This window comes from Vulpes lagopus, chromosome 23 (assembly GCF_018345385.1).
Source record: "Vulpes lagopus strain Blue_001 chromosome 23, ASM1834538v1, whole genome shotgun sequence".
NCBI lineage: Eukaryota > Metazoa > Chordata > Mammalia > Carnivora > Canidae > Vulpes > Vulpes lagopus.
Window position 1 is genome coordinate 14,787,515 of NC_054846.1, and position 19,385 is coordinate 14,806,899.

At 38.9% G+C, this 19,385-nt stretch overlaps 1 protein-coding gene across 3 annotated transcripts in view; it reads right to left on the bottom strand.

Annotated features, from left to right (window-relative positions):
* Positions 1-19,385, bottom strand: part of FHIP1A (FHF complex subunit HOOK interacting protein 1A) — a 225,368-nt gene that overhangs the window by 136,874 nt on the left and 69,109 nt on the right. Inside the window, exons 3-4 of one of the 3 annotated variants that reach the window (XM_041739074.1) lie at positions 3,570-3,647; positions 3,238-3,283 (exon numbers count right to left, since the gene is read on the bottom strand). The exons of 1 other annotated variant lie outside the window; for it this stretch is intronic. The gene's annotated coding sequence lies outside the window, so the exon portion shown is untranslated. The remainder of the gene's footprint in view (positions 1-3,237; positions 3,284-3,569; positions 3,648-19,385) is intronic. One more of the 3 variants, XM_041739073.1, reaches the window with a different exon arrangement.

Consider the following 19,385-nt stretch of genomic DNA (forward strand, 5'->3'; position numbering starts at 1 on the left):
GAGGGAGAAGCAGGCTCCATGCCGGGAGCCCAACGTGGGACTCGATCCTGGGACTCCAGGATCGCGCTCTGGGCCAAAGGCAGGTGCCAAACCGCTGAGCCACCCAGGGATCCCCAAATTCTTTAACTTTCCTTATAAGATATCTCATTTTTCAATCCATCATTTGAAATGACAGCACTTATGAGAAACTTTAATCTAAGGTTATCTACTGCCCAGACTGGGGGAAATTACTAATACTTGTAAGAGAACTAGTCTCTGGTATAACTAACTGACTTCTCCATTTTATCATATACTTTTATCCTTATAATGGTTTTATTGTCAGCTACAAATTCATTTTGAAAATAAGCAAAGTTAACCAAAGAAAGAATAATTCAATGGTCATTACTTCTTTCCTTTCTCCCTTTCCAACCCAGCTTCCTGCATCACCATTAGAATTCTGCTCAATGTGTACAACTTTTTAATCAATGGGCACAATCATCTCAAGCTGTATCTTAAGAGATGTACAATAGTGCTGAAGAACAAAAAAAGAACGTGATGAGATTAAACAACACTTCTAGGGACGCTGGAGTAGCTTAGTGGTTGAGCAACTGCCTTTGGCTCAGGTTGTGATCCTGGGATCCTGCAATTCAGTCCCACATCAGGCTCCCTGTAGGGAGTCTGCTTCTCCCTCTATGTCTCTGCCTGTCTCTGTATGTCCCTCATGAATAAATAAATAAAATCTTTAAAAAGAAACAGAGAATCAACAGAGAAAATTAATGAAATCAAAAGCTGGGGGCAGCCCGGGTGGCTCAGCGGTTTAGCACCACCTTCAGCCCAGGGCGTGATCCTGAAGACCCAGGATTGAGTCCCATGTCAGGCTCCCGGCATGGAGCCTGCTTCTCCCTGTGTCTCTGCGTCTCTCTCTCTCTCTCTCTCTCTCTCTCTCTCTCTCTCTGTCTCTGTCTCTCATGAATAAATAAAATCTTAAAAAGAAAAAAAAGCTGGTTCCTTACTGACATTTCAAAAATTCAGAAACTCTTAGCCAGATTAAGAAAAAGAGGACACAGATTAGTGACATTAGAATGAAAAAGGGGTCATCACTACTGATCCCAGGACACTGAGGATAATAAAGGAATACTGTGAACTAGGTCCACAGACTGAATAACCTAGATGAAATGGACCAAGATCCTGAAAGACACAATCTAACCAAAACTCAAAGAGAAATAGATTGTCTGAATAGGCCTATATCCATTAAAGAAATTGAATCAATAATCTTCCAAAACAGATACGCCAGGCCCAGATGGGTTCGCTGGTGGATTCTACCAAACATTTAAGGAAGAAATTATATAAATTCTCTATAATCTCTTCCAGAAAATAAAAGTAGAGAATACTCCTTAACTCATTCTAGTATTAAAAACCAGACAAAGACATTACAAGAAAGAAAAACTGTAGACCAGTATCTCTAATGAATAGAGATACAAAAATCCTCAACACAATATTAGCAAATCAAGTTCAACAATCTATAAAAAAGCATGTGGTGCAGAAGGATGAGCAACAAGCTTGGGCTCAGAAGGCCTGGGTATGAGATTCAATCTGTCACATGCTATTTAACATCATTGGGCAAATCACTGAATCATACTTTATCATAATTGACACCTGCCTATCTACTGTATAGTAATAAATCGAATGAGAAAAAATGTGCACAACCACATCAAATTATATCGTTACTTCAAATTAGAAAGCACTAATTGAATGAACAGCAACAATGATACTCCGAATGACAAAGGTCAACGGCAGGAGTTACCAAAATTAGAGCCACAGGTTTGCTCTTGGATCGGCGTCAAATTCACCGTGTTATTCATGGCAATAGACTATAGCTCCCAGCCTAAGCAGGCACCCAGAGGATGCTCAGGCACCTCCAGGACCTTAACAAACTCCCAGAAAAATGACTTAAAGATTCAGATCCTACAGACAGTAGCAGGCACCGCACCTCTCAGGCACCACCTAAGTACTTGACAACACTGCCATCCTATGCTTTTGCAGAAACTGCATTTATCTTCCACTAAGCATTCTGGCAGACTGCTTTACCGGAACCTATTACATAGCCACCAATTTATTTGAAAAAGGGAAGAAACAGATACACACAAAAGAAATTCATTACCCACGGGATATGTCACAGTTAATGGTAATTAATCAAACTTTTTTTTCCCTTCGTGTAGAAAACCAGCCACATAAATAACCATATCGGAGAATCAATGGAGCATCTGTTTCATCCTTTAAAAAAAAAAAAAAAACAACTAGCAGAATGCTGCTCAGATTTTCTGATATGCCTAAAGAAAACCATTTTCAGAAACAGGAGATATATTTTCAATTGAAAAAATAAATCTGTAATCTCCTAAATTCGTTTCCTATACCATTATTACATCCTTTTTTATATATGTACAAGACCTATTAACACAGGTGTACTTGATTGTAAACACATATTAAAAAAATTTAGGCTAGTGCCATAAGATACAAAGATAAAAGCTCGGGAATTTCCTGCGGTGTTTTAGGAAAGCAAATTTCATTAGCAAATATTTCTGTACATCCAAATAAAATAACTATACTTATAAAAAAATGTCTAATCTTCTGAACTCCTATTTCCTGAACAAAATGAAGGAAAAATTATGCCCTCCATAAGTAGCCAATTTATTCTGTCAATGCCCTAAATCTGTGTGTTTTTACTGCCTTTATTACTGGTAGTATCACCCAGATTCAAATTTCACATATTTTGCTATCCCTTCTAAAACTAAACTCCATACGAATCTTCATTCCTATGTGCTTCAGAAAATCAATATTTGCACAGAGATACTTATTTAGCCAAGTGCCATTAGAACCAGTATCCATAACAAATACCCAGGGGGCAGCCGCAGTACTTTTCAGTACCTCAGCAACTTTGGTCCGCTAAAGATACCTTAAACATAAAAGCTATACATTACTATCTCTATGGTGAGTAACTTATTTGAAAAATATACAATTTAACACTACCAACTGTTTCATTTAAGTTTCTCTGATTTAAGGTATTTCAAAGAAGAATGCTTAGACTTTTCTTTCTAAACATATTTTCCTTTGAATTCCCTAAAAATGTATTTGACTGGATGAGGCCATTAATTACAAGACCACAATAAATACTACTAATAATAGCTAAGGCTTCAATAGCACGTACAATGTGGCCTGCACGGTTTTAAGTACCTTATATATAAACTAATAAAGGCATACCTCAGGAACGTTGTGGATTCAGTTCCAAACCACTGCATTCAAGTTTCTGTCACAATAAAGCGAGTCAAATGAACTTGTTGGTTTCCCAATGCATATAAAAGTTATGTTTACAGTATACTGTAGTATTTTAAGTGTGCAATAGATTACATCTAAAAAAATCAATGTGCATATCTTAATTTAAAAATACTTTATTACTAAAAAATGCTAACCATCATCTGAGCTTCCAGTGGGTCATCATCACTGATCACAGATCATTGTAACAAATAATGAGAAAGTCTGAAATACTGTGAGAATTACAAAATGGGATACAGAGATATGAAGTGACCAAATACCTTTGGAAAAATGGTGCTGACAGACTTGCTTGCTGGCAAGGTTGCCACAAATCTTCAATTTGTAAATAACACAGTTACCTGTGAAGAGCAATAAAATGAAGCACAATTAAACGAGCTATGTCTGAATAGTCCTTACAACAACCCTGCGGGATAGGCATACTATTATTCTCCCTATCTCACAGCCAAGGAAACTGAGGCAGGGAGAGATGAAGTGACTTGCCCCAGGTGACAAGGAGCAGAGCCGATTCAACCCAAGCAGGCTGTCTCCAAAATCAGTATTCTTCAGGTTAGATTACACAGCATTTCTTCGGATTAGCAGATTTAATTTTTTAATAGGTAGATTTTATGTGAAGAGAATAGCTGATCTTGATCTAGTCCAGGGGGAAAAAGGAGATTTTTCTACATCTATGAACAAATAAAAATGAGGAGGTTCCGTCTCACGATTTACCTGATGATTGCCTTCTTTTACTGAGTTGCTAGCACATCAAAATGGTCCTCGTGGGGCCCAGAAAAAATAAAGAGTGGCACAAAGTCCATGAGGATGCTAATCGGCAATCTCTATATGCTTCCCTCTTCTCTCTGCACAAATTTTAAAGGTTACCCATGTCCTCCTGAACATCTTCTCTGTTGGCAATTACAAGTCATTAAAACAGTCTCTGATAATGTCCTGATAGTATCCATAAAGTCTCTACATAAAGATTCTTCCAGACAATAGCTAAAGACCTATAAACAGTAGCAGGGTCTGCTCTGTGACTTCCAATCATCAAAATGAAAGATTTCCAGAAGAAAATGGGGAGAGGGAAGTAGAATCTGGGTGGAGAACGGAGGGAAATGCATGTATTTCTAACTGGCATGCATCAGGGCTTTGTGGCCATTTTATAACTACATTTACTTTATGAAGTCATATATCAAAACCCAGTCAGGAATAACGTGGTCAAGGAAAATGAGGTTGTTAAAGAAAATGAAAGATGTAGAATAATCTGAACCATCAGCTGGACGGGTTCCATTCAGCTGGCTGGACTTGTACTGGGCAGAATTGGCTTCATGCAGAAAAGAGAGAAGTTCAAATCAGTAGGTAAGCCACAGGACCCAGGATTTCCACCCAGAGAAGGCAGCAAAGCCACATGGATAGAACAGGTGCCAGGACTCCAGTTCTTAAGGAATAAACAAGCAAAAGAAAACGGGGACTGGGACTCATATATACAGAAAAAGTCAAGTTACAGTCTTTCACTTCCCCTTGCCTTGCACTCACCAAAGGATGTTAGAAAGCTTCATAACCTCTGCCCCAATACAAAAACACATCTTCAGACCCTCTGTGCACTGTTGTTCTCTTCATCTACACTTCTCAGTGAGAACCAGGAGGATATAATAATCACTTCTACTTACTGCTTAATAGTTTTCTAAACTTGTTTTAACAAGTTCATACATTTGCTTTTCAGCATTTTACTTTGAATTACAAGGTTTTATCTTTTCATGAAGATTCCAATGTGTAGAAAAATATTGAAGACAAAGAGAAGTAGATAGTGAAATCCCCCTAGACCGAGTCAACCTTATTTCATTCTCAAGGATACTCAAGGAATAGAGCCAAGGCCAAACAGCATGGCCACACCTATCCAGACTGCCCTCTTCTTTGCTGGAAATGAGGTTGGGGTAAAATATCTTTACAACTGGACTCTTCCAAGTCCTGAAGCAACTATTCCCTAAATTCTGGTAGGTCCTTCCTCCCTATAAAACAGGAATCCCACGGAAAAAGGGGCTTGCTGCAATCATTCTGCAGAGGTGGTCTCTAAATTCATATATATACCAAACACTACTGCAGCCCAGGGTTTCTAAACCTCAAGACTACTGATATTGTTAAAGAGAAAATATTCTGACACGTGGCAAACCAGTAAGGAAGATTTTACTTAGGACTATGACCAAAAGGTTTCAGGGTTATAGAAATAGGAGAGAGAAATCAGGGCAGCCCCAATGGCTTAGCGGTTTAGAGCCACCTTCGGCCCAGGGTGTGACCCTGGAGGCCTGGGATCCAGTCCCATGTCAGGCTCCCTGCATGGAGCCTGCTTCTCCCTCTGCCTGTGTTTTGGCCTATCTCTCTCTCTCTCTCTCTCTCTCTCTCTCTGTCTCTCTCTCTCTGTTTCTAATAAATAAATAAAATCTTTAAAAAAAAAAAAAAGGAGAGAGAAATCAGGGTCAACCCCAAATTCAGAAAAGACAAGTGGGAATTTCTATCAACCCACAAGCAGAGTGAGGGATTCAGCAGATGGGAAATTACTAAGACAAGATATCAAGGATGGAGGATTCTTACTAAACTGATCTAACAGGATTTTTTCTTGCTGAACATAGATCAGAGTGATTAGATATCAGGGGTGGGGCAGGGGTATGGAATTTGATCAGGAATCAGGGGTGATCAGATATTAAGGACGGGGGAATTTTCACTAAACTGACTCAGCAGAATTCTTGCCAAAAATGACTTAGGCAGGCCAAAAACAGGCTTGGAGCCAAGCAAGGTGGAGACCTAGTCAACAAGGCTCAGAGGAGCCAAACTAAAGTTTAGGCAAGAAGAGTGTCTTTGTCAACATTTTGGATCAGTCAATCCTTTGTCTTGAGGGACCATTCTGTGCATTGTAGGATGTTTAGCAACATCTCTGGCCTCTACTCACTAATTGCCAATAGCATCCACACCCCCCATAGTTGTGACCACCAAAAATGTCTTAGGACATTGCCAAATATCCCCTGGTGACAAAACTGCCTCTGGTTGAAACTACTGCTTTAGACCAATGGTTGGCTGTTTATATTAAATATAAATATTTTAGGTCCTATAGGATACATACACAGTTGATTCTTGAACAACATAGGTTTGAACTACATGGGTCAACTTATATGTGGTTTTCTTTTCCAATAAATATAGCACTATGACTGTATTTTCTCTTCCTTATCGTTTCTTAGTAAGTTTCTTTTCTCTTACTTTAAGAACACAGTATATAATACATATAACATACAAAATGTGTGCTAATCATCTGTTTATGTTATCAGTAAGGCTTCCGGTCAATAGGAGGCTATTAGTAGTTAAAGTTTCAGGGAGTCAAAAGTTACCCATGGGTTAGAAAATCCTGAGCAGAGAGATCTGTGCCCCTAACCCCCTACATTGTTCATGGGTCAACTGGTTTTTATACAAAATCCTGTTTTCATGTGTTTTTTTTTTGAAGAGAGAAAGAGTGTGCATGATGGGGTGGGCCGTGCAGGTATAGAGGGAGAGAGAGAATCTTAAGCAGGCTCCATGCCCAGCACAGAACCCGAATGGGGGTTCAGTCTCACATGCCTGAGATCCTGATCTGAGCTGAAATCAAGAGTTGGACACTTAATCGACTGAGCCTCCCAGGCATCCCCTCTTTTTTTTTCCAACCATTTAAAAATGCATAAACTATTCTCAGCAGGTAGATTATTTAAAAAAACAAAACCAAAAACAGGTAGCAGGCCAGATTTGGTCCATGGGCCACTGTGTGCCAAACTCTACTTTAACTATTACCTTTTCAAATACATATAGGTAGTATTATATTTAATAAAATATCAATTTACTTAAAAGTATGAATATAAAATAATTAACATTTTCTCAATTGAGGGAAAGAGAATTAGGAGAAAAATCTTTAGCAGCCCACAGACTGTTTTTACATTAGAAAATTATGCTCATTCTCAACAGTCTATAGAAAGCCATCCAAAAAACATTCCCACAAATCTGCTCTTTCCCCACCAAACATAATCTATTCCTAGGTCCCCAAATCCCCAACTACATAGTGTTGATTTGGAGGTTTGTTCTTGTCGTTTTTTAACTGACACTACTTTGATTTGCATTTAACATGTTTTTCATACACCCTCTTCTTACCTAACATTCTGGAATGCACCTCTAAAATTAATTTATTCCTTGCTACAGAGTCTGTGAATATGAAAGAGGTCACTGGGACACCTTATTTGCTTACGGGTCACTCACATGAACCCATATGTTCCACAATCCTCTCATTTTTGCCTCTAGAAACAAACATATACTCATATACTAATAGAATTGCCCTGGAAATCATGACAAGTTCAAAAGGACCCTAGGACTACACACAAGTTATACTCCAATCCAGCTACTAAATGTGAGAATTTAAGTTTTGTGGCACTTTTGTTTTTAACAACTACAACAATGCCACAGGGGAAAATAAAAAGACCCAGCAACTTCTGTTTTCTCAATTTACTAGTTTTCATTAAGTAAGGTCTAAATTATTAGGAAAAATAGAGAAAGGATCTCTAAACAAATTTAGAGGGGGTGCCTGGATGGCTCAGTCGTTTAAGCATCTCCCTGTGGCTCAGGTATCTCAGGGCCCTGGTATTGAGTCCTGAGTTGGGCTTCCTGTTTGGCAGGATGCCTGCTTCTCCCTCTCCCCTGGCCTGCTAATGCTCCCTCTCACTCACTATCTCTCTCTTTCTCTCTCATAAATAAATAAATAAATAATAAATAAATAAATAAATCTAGCTAGCTAGCTATCTTTAAAAAAATACATTTAGAAAAACATGTCTAATATGTAAACCACAAACTCTATAGTATACATCTGCCATTGTTTACTCTTCTTTGATTAAAACATCAATATACAACTTCACCTTTGATGCTGTGACCCTAAATAGCAAAGCAGCAGTTGATCATCAAGAGAAGACATATTCTTTATATTCAACTGAATTCCTTTTTAAAATCATAAAAACAAGATGTTGTCATTGCAAAGAAAGTATAAGAAATATAAAGATAGGGATCCCTGGGTGGCGCAGCGGTTTGGCGCCTGCCTTTGGCCCGGGGCGTGATCCTGGAGACCCGGGATCGAATCCCACGTCGGGCTCCCAGTGCATGGAGCCTGCTTCTCCCTCTGCCTGTGTCTCTGCCTCTCTCTCTCTCTGTATGACTATCATAAATAAATAAAATTAAAAAAAAAAGATATAAAGATAGTAAAAGTCACTGAAAGCACAAGAGATAAACTATTTTTAAAGCTTTAATGTCTTTCCTTCTAGTCTTTTTCCTATTCTTTCTAATAATTTCATAAATTTTACAAAATCAGAAGCATAAGTATTTATGTACACATTTGGCAAAAGAATTGGCAACAAATATCAACAAATGAAAGATCTATATCTTTAAACTCTTCTGTTCATTCTTCTATAAATCTACAAGAAATCTCTCAGAAATCTATTACAAATGTCCTAAGTCTTTCATCAGAGTATTTCCTTTTTTTTTTCAAAGAGTATTTCAAATAGTGAAAAATTAAAACAAGCTGTATTCAAAAATAAGAGAAGGATTAAATATAAATGGAACATCCTTGAAGTGGAATGAAGGACAACTGTTTAAATTGGATTTTTTTAAAAGATTTTATTTATTTATTCATGAGAGAGGCAGAGACATAGGCAGAAGGAGAAGCAGGCTCCCCACAGAAAGCCCAATGCGAAACTCGATACCACAACCCCAGGATCACGACCTGAGCCAAAGGCAGATGCTCAACCACTGAGCCACCCAGACATCCCAAACCAAACTTTTTTAAAAATGAACTTAATGACTTGGGATCAAATCTTGATTCCTGCTCTTTCCCTTTAATATTATATCCTGGGAATTTTCCCACATCATTAATTTATCAAAATTATCCAATTTATAGAATTTAGATTATAGATTAATAGAAAAGTGAAGAGAAGGAGATTAAAAATAGAAATTCCTTACTTCTTAATATCCCTTGCCAAATCTTTTGCTTAAGTATTCTTCTCCCAACAAAAAATAGGGACACATCTCTATGAGACTTTAAAAGGTATTCTCAAGTCATTAAGTGGAAATACCCAGAAAAAGTAATAGTTCAGATGTTACATGTGAGTTAAATCTCACAAAGTATCTCAAAAGATTGCTAATTCTCTTTCCTCATTTTTTAAAAAAATTTTGTTTGAGAGAGACAGCGAGAGCGAGAGAGCGCACACTTGCAGGGAAGGGGAAAGGGGAATGGACAGAGGAGGAGGGAGAGGGACAAGCAGACTCTGTGCTGAGTGAGGAGCCCCATCCAGAGGCTCAATCTCACAATGCTGAGATCATGACCTGAGCCAAAAAGAGAGTCCAATGCTTGACCAATTGAGCCACCCAGGTACCCCTTTCTCCTTCTCTGCTTTCTTATTAACAGAATCCAAATTTTATAGCAAGTAATCAAGATATGAGGCAAAAACTCTTATCTCCTAGCTTCCGTTGCAGCCAAAGGTGATACTGTGATACCATCCGACCAATGAGTATAAGGGTAAATCCATGGAAGGCCTTTCAGGAAAGCCCCTAAAGGGATCCCTGGGTGGCGCAGCGGTTTGGCGCCTGCCTTTGGCCCAGGGCACGATCCTGGAGACCCGGGATCGAATCCCACGTCAGGCTCCCAGTGCATGGAGCCTGCTTCTCCCTCTGCCTGTGTCTCTGCCTTGTCTCTGCCTCTCTCTCTCTGTATGACTATCATAAATAAATAATATAAAAAAAAAAAAAAAGGAAAGCCCCTAAAGGAGGTGGGGGCAAGAGGCAGACTGCTGGCAAGCTCCCTCTTGCATTTTGACCTTTCCCTTCTTTCCTAGAATGAGGACCTACAGATGGCTAGACTTCTGATACCCACCTGGAGATGGCAACATGGGGGCAAGGATCACACCCAGGAGAGTGAAACAAAAAGACAGAAGGACCTAAGTCTCTGATAATCAAGAAACTACTCTACTAAGCCTGGACAGCCTACTGCTGGACTTACCTTATGTAGAAGAAAAATAATCCCCTAATTTGTTTGAGTCACTAATGCTGGTAGTTACTTATAGGTGAACATAACCCTAACTGACATATCAACTTCTAGAGTTATTTTTAAAAAGGTAAGCAGATGGAACTGGCAGGAATCAATTAGCTCATTTAAATACTTGTTTACTCATGCCCACAATCAATATCTACTGAAGAACTACATTGTGAAATGGAAACACAGAAGTAAAAAATGTGTCTTACAGTCTAAAAGAAGCAACTGAACAGACAATTAAAACACCGTGTGATGAACCACATGGTAGGGAAGGAATGGTATGCTACAGGAGCAGATAAGAAGTGTTTAACTCAAACTGTTGAATGGTAAAAGAGATCAGAGGTGGCTTTCCAAATGATCTGTAATTTAAGCTGAGACTTGAAAATGGAAATGGTAGTGTCAGCCAGGCAAATGGAGCACTGAGGGAAGAGTATTCCAGGTGGAGCGAAGAGCATATTCAAAGGCCCAGAGGAAAAAGAGGGAACATGCCATAATGTGGGGAGTATCAACAATCTACTAGGCTAGAGCACAGAATTAGAGTGGGAGTGAGGAAAGCACTCTTCCTAGGAACCACCAAAATTACAGATGCCAACTCTTTCTGTGCCAGACTAGACTCCGAGGGTTTTTTTTAATTGTTCTTTTATTGCTATAAATAGAAATTAAGGACCAAGAGAGGCAAAAACAAAGACATCATTTATCTTTTGTTTTCTAACTATCCAAATGTCAAGCACCATCCAGATATTACCTGCACCTTTCGAACTCTCTGCCCTATGGTGAGATTCTTCAAATGTTTAAGGATTCTTCAAATTTCTTAGAACTGCTGGGGCTTACTCAACAGCAAAGTGGAATAACAGAGGATTCACCCAACACTAGCTGAATGATCACGGAGGGGTTAGGCTGGTGAGTGCAGGAGTGTCAGAATCAGATTTACTACAGGGAAGAATAATACGCTAGCAACAATATAAAGAAATGGATGGGAAGACGACACAGGTTACAATAGCAGGGGTGAGAGATGATGGAGGCCAGGACCAGAATACCTACAACAGAAAACAGAGAAGTGGATGTGTGCTTTTGAGAGAGATTTAATAGGTGGGCTTAAGAGGACTGAGCCGACATGCTGGAGGAAAGAGGGTGCAGTAAGGGTAATCCTAGAGGGTTGGGCTACTGGCAGAGGAAGGCAGCAGAGGACAATGACCAAGACTACATACTCTAGGACTCCATCCCCACCAATTAGCAGTTCTGGGACTTTGGGGAAGTTACTTAAGTGCCGAGTGCTTCGGTTTCCACATTAGTATCAAGGGAAAACAGTAGAATCTATCTCAAAGGATTTTGTGAGAGTTACATAAAAGTTCTTAGAACAATGTAGGGAATGCTGGATAAATGGTAGCTACATAAAGGATGATGATGATGATGCCATTCACCAAGACAGGGAACACGAGGGGAGGCACAGATTTCGAGGGAGTAGAAAGAGGAGTTCCATTTCAGATACTTTCACCTGATCTGCCTGTGGGACATCCAGGAGGCCACTGATTGTATGGGCTAAAGCTCAGAGGGGGGAACTCTGGAAAGGGAGGTATTAAGGGGACACTTGAGCAAGGCCTGGCAAGCACAGAGATGAGGGCCTTGAGGGGAGAGCATGTAGGTAAGATGAGGAGGAAAGGAAAGCACCTGCACAGTCCCTAGGGAACACCAACATTCAGGGGATAAAGGAAAAAAGACTGAGAAGGAACAGCCACTAAGCCAAGAGGAAGAGTCACAAAAAATAATTCTAATAAGGTTGTACCATGGGCCGCCTGGGTGGCTCGGTCAGTTAAGCGTTTGCCTTCAACTCAAATCATGATCCCAGAGGCCTGGGATCCAGCCCTGTGTCAGGCTGGGTGGGGAGTCTGTGTCTCCCTCTCCCTCAGCCCCTGCCCCCCTCATGTTCTGTCTCTCTCTCTCTCAAATAAATAACCTAAAAAAAAAAAAAAAAAAGATTGTACATAAAAATTGAAGAAACAAAAGTATGAATGACACTCAAAGGAAGAAAAAATTTTTCCTCCACCCTTCTAGATTCTTTTGGCTGGTCTAGTAATAAATTGACATAAGACTGATTAACAGGAGAAAAACAAATTTCATTAAATATATTCAGAAGCCCCATAAAACATGTGACCCACAGGCAGTTGAGTATTTGAGGCTTCTATACCATTCTGAGCTAAGGAGAAGGGGGCAGGGGTCTGAGACTTCAAAGGGGAAAAAGATAATTTATAGAAAGAGGGAAGAGCTAATGTTTGGTAAACAAATGTTTTCCATGCCATGCAAAGAAAGTGGGACACAGAAAGAAACTTGATCTCCAGGCCTTCCCCACAGCTTACCACATGTAGACCATATTCCTTGTAGTTATCTCTGGTGACAGTTCTCTTCCTGGACCAAGCCCTTTATATAAATTCTTTTAGGCAGCTTAGGGGGGAGTCTTCTTGGGCTTTGACTGAATCCAGCTCAAAGTAACCCATATGCCAAAGTGGCACTTTTTAGGGAGGCTTGATCTGAACTCCTTCAAAAATCAGAAGAGGGAGGGCAACCCGGATGGCTCAGCAGTTTAGGGCCACCTTCAGCCCAGGGCATGATCCTGGAGACAGAGGATCGAGCCCCACATCGGGCTCCCTGCATGGAGCCTGCTTCTCCCTCTGCCTGTGTCTCTGCCTCTTTCTCTCTCTCTCTCTCTCTCTCTGTCTCTCATGAATAAATATTTTTTTAAAAAAGCATATTTCAGCAAGAGAATATCAAAAAAAAATCAGAAGAGGGAAGTGTATCACACCTACGGAATAAGCTCAGAGATTAGAAATAAGGAGTAGGGACAAAAAGATCTGAATAAATAACAGTATTGCCTGAGAGCCAGCGTTTAGAGTTTATTAATTATTTTTATAAATTATCTAAAAGAACCACATAATAAAATCTCCAAGTCTACAAGAGTCAGAAAGCTCTTTCAGTGAGCAAACTGCCTTTCCTATGAGGATAAGCCTCAGAAAAATCTCCTATAGTAATCTAAGTAAACAAGAAAGAATAAGGCTTTTCAAGGAAAGAAGTCAGAGCATAATGGCTTCAGTGAAAAATAATCCAAACTGTATTTTGCAAATAAAGTTCTGGCCAGGGCATCCAGGTAACTCAGCAGGTTAAGCCTCTGCCTTCAGCTCAGGTCATAATCTCAGGGTCCTGGGATCAAGCCCTGGGTGATCATCAGGCTCCCTGATCAAAGGGAGTCTGCTTCTTCCTGTGCCTCTGACTCTCTGCCCTCTCATGCTCACATACCCTCTCTCTGTCAAATAAATAAAAACTTTTTTTAAAAAAAAAAGTTCTGGCTCCCAAGCCTTCAGTTATTGAACCCCCCCAAAAAAGCCACTTTAAATCTTATTACTTTGGGACTTGAAGGAAACTCAGAGACATCCACTGGTTCAGATCATAGATATAAGAACTTGCTAAAAAGCAGATAGTGGAGTCGTCCAAGATCTGAATCAGAATGTCAGGGTATGAGGTTAGAAAAAATTTACCGGTTTTTGAAATTTTTAAAATAAGCTCACCAGATAATTCATGTGCACACTAATATTCAAGAACCCTTAACCCGGGGATCCCTGGGTGGCTCAGCGGTTTGGCGCCTGCCTTTGGCCCAGGGCGCAATCCTGGAGTCCCAGGATTGAGTCCCATGTCGGGCTCCCGGCATGGAGCCTGCTTCTCTCTCTCTCTCTCTCTCTCTCTCTCTCTCTCTCTCTCTGTGTCTATCAAGAATAAATAAATAAATAAATAAATAAATAAATAAATAAATAAATAAATAAATAAATCTTTAAAAAAAAGAACCCTTAACCCTTGAGTTATCTGATCAGGAAACCAAGGGCTAAAGAATATGAATGACTTGGACAATAGTACATAGCTAATGAGAGTGTCTACAGCAATTCTCAAATTTTAATATGCATCAGAATCATTTGAGGATTTTGTTAAATATAAATACCTGAGCTCTACCTTCAGAGTTTCTGATTCAACCCAAGAATTTACATTTCTAACAAGTGACCAGGTGAAGCTGCTGCTGTTCATCTGGGGACCACATGTCAACAACTTCTGGTCTGCACTAGAGTCATTAGAGACTTGTCTCTGTGTACAATTCACTGCAGCCCTGTCTGTACCCTTAAAGACCAAGTAAATGTAATGTGTTTCAGGAACGATGTTGAAATGAAATAGAAAACATGACCAAATATAAATTACATACATTTGTTCTAAACCATTCTGGTAAACTACAAGACACATACAGAGCTGGGAAAGATCCAAACTAAGCTAGAATGAAATTACAAGGGTCATGGAACATGTGAAGAAATAAAAAATTACTGAATAAATAAAATTTCTAAATTCACAAAGAAGGTAAAGGTAGATCATGATTTTTAAATCTATAAATTAAGAAAAAGTACATGCAAAATAAACACATTTCAGAATGATAACATTAGACAGCTGGTTTGATTATCTGACTATAAGTCATCTTAGGTATCTCTTTGTTTTGGTTACTCAGGAAATCTAGTCCCAAATCAGTTTTGAGGCTAGATTTTTTTTTTTTAATTCAAAACCACTTTTGAATATGGTTTCCCACTGGTCCCACACAAAGCCATGGGAGCCACAGAGAAACATTCTTCAGTCATTGCCCCAATCCTGCATGACTCAGATATCCGGTATTATATCAGAAAGATAACATTCTAGTGCTGCTCTACCTGCTACTCTTTTCTCATGTAGATTTAAGTCTTAACCCTGAAATACTATATTCAAATATGTAATTCTCTCAACAGCTCAGGATATCTATAATTGCCTCTATCTACCTGCTATTTGTCTCGCCGCTGTTCTGAGAACACATTCAAAATCCAAATTCCAGATGAATTCCAATGACAGCATCTCCTCAGGACCATCAGACACATTTTATATCATATTGTCTCCAACTCCTTTCAAACTCATTTCATTTGTGGTACTCGCTGTGCTACCTTTAGTATCTGCTATCATTTCCTCCAAAGAAAGTAATACACCTACACCTAAGTGTCCTTTCATTAGCCATGTGACTCCTACACCCACCTAGCTGCTCCCTCTACTATCTAAGTACTCTGGCCCAGGCTTTCCTCTCAGTCCCATATATTTGCCTTTATATTCTTCCCACTTGGTGCCCAATACCCTCCTCACCTCCCAAAAATAGCCTCACTTCTAACGATACAATATCTGGGTTTTGACCTTTTCAAAACCAGTGTAAATATCATTCTGTCAACACATATACTGCTTTTTACAGCTAAGAGACAAAAACAGGTTCCAAATAACTTCCGCTACACAGACAGGTGAATGGTTTGTGCTGGTTAAAGGTTTTTCCCAGGATTCAGTACTGGTTATTCTTTACCACGAAAAAGTTGATGCTGTTCATTATCTTGAAACCAAAGCTCCCTAAAACATGAGAAGATCCCTCATTGGCCAGAGTTAATTGGGAAAAACTCTGTAATAGGTCACATACACATACACACCCATACCTAAAAACCAAAACTCAGAGTTTACAGTAATCAAAGCCCAAATATAAGAAGTCACCGCCTACCAATTAACAAGCAAAATGTAAACACAGGCTCTATGCCAACCTATATTTATTAAATTTCAGTCTGAAGTGGGCTTCAAATCTATGCAGTGCCCTTTTGTTTCTCAAATGTCTTCTTAATTACAAACAGAGGACTTTCTGGGAATTCCTACATAGATACAACACAGCCATTTATAATCTTCTGCTTTTCTTTTCCTTAACCTCCTTAAACTGTCTTTAAAAGTATAAACTTTGGGGTGCCTGGTGGCTCAGATGGTTAAAGTCTATTTTTGGCTCAGGTCAAGATCTTGAGGTCCTGGGATTGAGCTCAGCATTGGACTCCCTGCTCAGTGGGGAGTCGGCTTCTCCCTCTCCCTTTGCCCTTCCCCCTGCTTATATTCTCTCTTGCTCTACTCTCTTTCTCAAAGAAATAAAATCTTTAAAATTAAAATTAATTTATTGATTAATTAAGAGTATAAACTTTGCTGGGGCACCTGGGTTGCTCAGTCAGTTAAATGGCTGCCTTCACTCTGGTTGTGATCTCAGGGTCCTGGGATTGAGCCCCGAGGAGACTCCCTGCTTAACAGGAAATCTGCTTCTGTCTCTTGCCCCACTCATGCTCACTCTTGCTCTCAAATAAATAGATAAAATCTTTTTTAAAAAAAAAAAGTATAAACTTTACTTCAACAAATAGTGTTGGGAAAATCAGATACATGCAAAGGAATGAAGTTAGACCCTTACTTTACACCATATACAAAAATTAACTCAAATGGATCAAAGACCTAAAATAACAGCTAAAGCTAGAAAACTCTTAGAAGAAAACACAGGGAGAAGGAAAGCTTCATGACATTGATTTGCAGAGGCAACAAAAGTGAAAATAGACATACTGAATTACAACAGAATTTAAAACTTCTGTGCATCAAAGGACAGACTGAGGGATGCTCAGGTGGCTAAGTGGTTGAGTGTCTGCCTTCAGCTCAGGTTGTGGTCCTGAGGTCCTGGGATCAAGTCCCACATCGGGCTCCCCACAGGGAGCCTGCTTCTCCCTCTGCCTGTGTCTGTGCCTCTCTCACTGTGTCTCTCATGAATAAATAGATAAAATCTTAAAAAAAAAAAAAAAGAGTGAAAAGCCCACAGAATGGGAAAAAATATGTGTAAGTCATATATTGTATAAAGGGTTAATATCAGAATATGTTTTAAAAAAACTATAACTCAACAACAAAAAGACAAATGACTCAATTAAAAAATGGACAAATAACTAAATATTCCTCCAAAAAAGATACACATATGGCCAACAAGCATATGAAAGATCTTTATTTAATATCACTAATCATTAGGGAAATGAAAATCAAAACCACAAGATCCCACCTCAAATCCATCAGGATGACTGCTATCAAAAACCACCAAACAAAACAACAACCCAGTGTAGGTGAAGATGTAAAGAAACTAGAACTGTGAGAATGTAAAATGATGTAGTTGCTGTGAAAAACAGGGCTTCAAAAAATCAAAAATGGAATTACCATTTGATCCTGCAATTCTACTTCTCGATATAGACAGCCAAAATAACTGAAATCAGGGACTCATACATATTTATACACCATGTACACAGCAACATTATTCGCAATAGCCAAAAAGTTGAAGCTACTCAGGACACCTGGGTGGTTCCATGGTTGCACGATTGCCTTTGGCTCAGGTCATGATCCCAGGGTCCAGGAATCAAGTCCTGCATTGGGCTCCCCACAGGGAGCCTGCTTCTCTCCCTCTGCCTATGTCTCTGCCTCTTTCTCCATGTCTCTCATGAATAAATAAATAAAATCTTAAGAAAAAAAAAGTTGAAGCAACCCAAAAGTCCATCAACTGATGAATGGATAAACAAAATGTGGTAAAATAGTACTCAGCCTCAAGAAATAAGGAAGTTCTGACACATGCTACAACACGGTGAATGTTATTCTAAATGAAATAAGCCAGTAACAAAAAGACAACCGCAGTAGGATTCCACATACAGGAGGTATCTACAAGAGTTAAATTCATAGAGAGAAAGTAAAATGGTCGTTCCAAGGGCTGACGGAAGGGGTAAATGGGGAGTTACTGTTCAGTATAGCATCAGTTTTGCAAGATGAAAACATTCTGGAGATCAGCTGTACAACAACATGAACATACTTAACAATACTGAACTATGTACTTAAAAATGGTAAAAACAGTAAATTTTATGTTGTGCATTTTAACACAGTTTTTAAGCATAAACTTAATGGAAGACTTCATACCAATAAATTAAATATATTTATTAAATAAATTAATAAATTAAGAAACAATCCTCTCAAGGTAATAGCCTTTACTTAGAAATCTACAGTCATGTTTTTATTTTACATAAAGTGCATTATCTCTCAATATCAACATGCACAGAATAGTTGTGTGTATCTTTTAAAGTAAAGGTATAATCTGTACACTTGAAAATAACTAAAAAATGACACTTTATACACAAGGCTCGCATTCCCTAAAATTAATGAATTTATAGGAACCATTACTAAAGAATATCCATGGTAATGAAAATAACTTCATATCAAAGGCTACTATTTCATTTCATGTTAATATTCCCTTTCATTTGAGGGGTTCAAAGAGCTTCACAAAATCTCAGGACACTACAAAGTATTTTTTCTGTTTGAATCACAAATTACACAGCAACACTTTCCACATGATGTTTCCTGAAAAATGCTGGGTTGGGGCCCAGTCAGTTGGGCATCCAACTCTTGATTTCAGCTCAGGTCATGACCTCAGGATTGTGAGATCAAGCCCCGGGTCAAGCCCTGCAACAGGTTCCACACTCAGCGGGGAGTGTGCTTGGGATTTTCTCTCTCCCTCTCTTTCTTCCCCACCTCCCACTGTCTCGAGCAGTCTCTCTCTAAAACAAAAAATAAATAAATCTTTAAAAAAAGAAGAAAGGAAAATGCTGGGCTGGATGCCAAGTGAGTGTAGCATAGATTCCAGGGACCTCTGATGCCCACCCACTCCTCTTAACCATCCACATTTGAGTAAGAGAGCTAAGGTACAACTTATTAGCAAATTTGAACAGCAGGTATTTCATAAAATTTAGTATTTGGCATTTAGATGTCAAAAACAGATTTATCCATTTGCATCTAAGGAAAAAAATATATCTGTTTTGAATTTAGACATAAAGTTCAAAGTACAGTTTTATTCAATTACATTCTCAATTTGATCTAATAAGAAGCAACTTGAGAACATAGTCCTGTGTTGTTTTATTCAAAGCAAAAATCAAGGAAATAACTATGCAACACCTTTACATAAAAAAATACAAAGATGAGATGAGATAGAAGTAGGATTTTACTACGTTGAGAGTGTCAGTCATTGATGGTACTTGTAAAATGCAGATTCCCAAACCTTCTTCTCCGTACAGTTCTGATTCTGACCCATTAGATTGGGGCCTAATAATTTGAATTTTAAAGT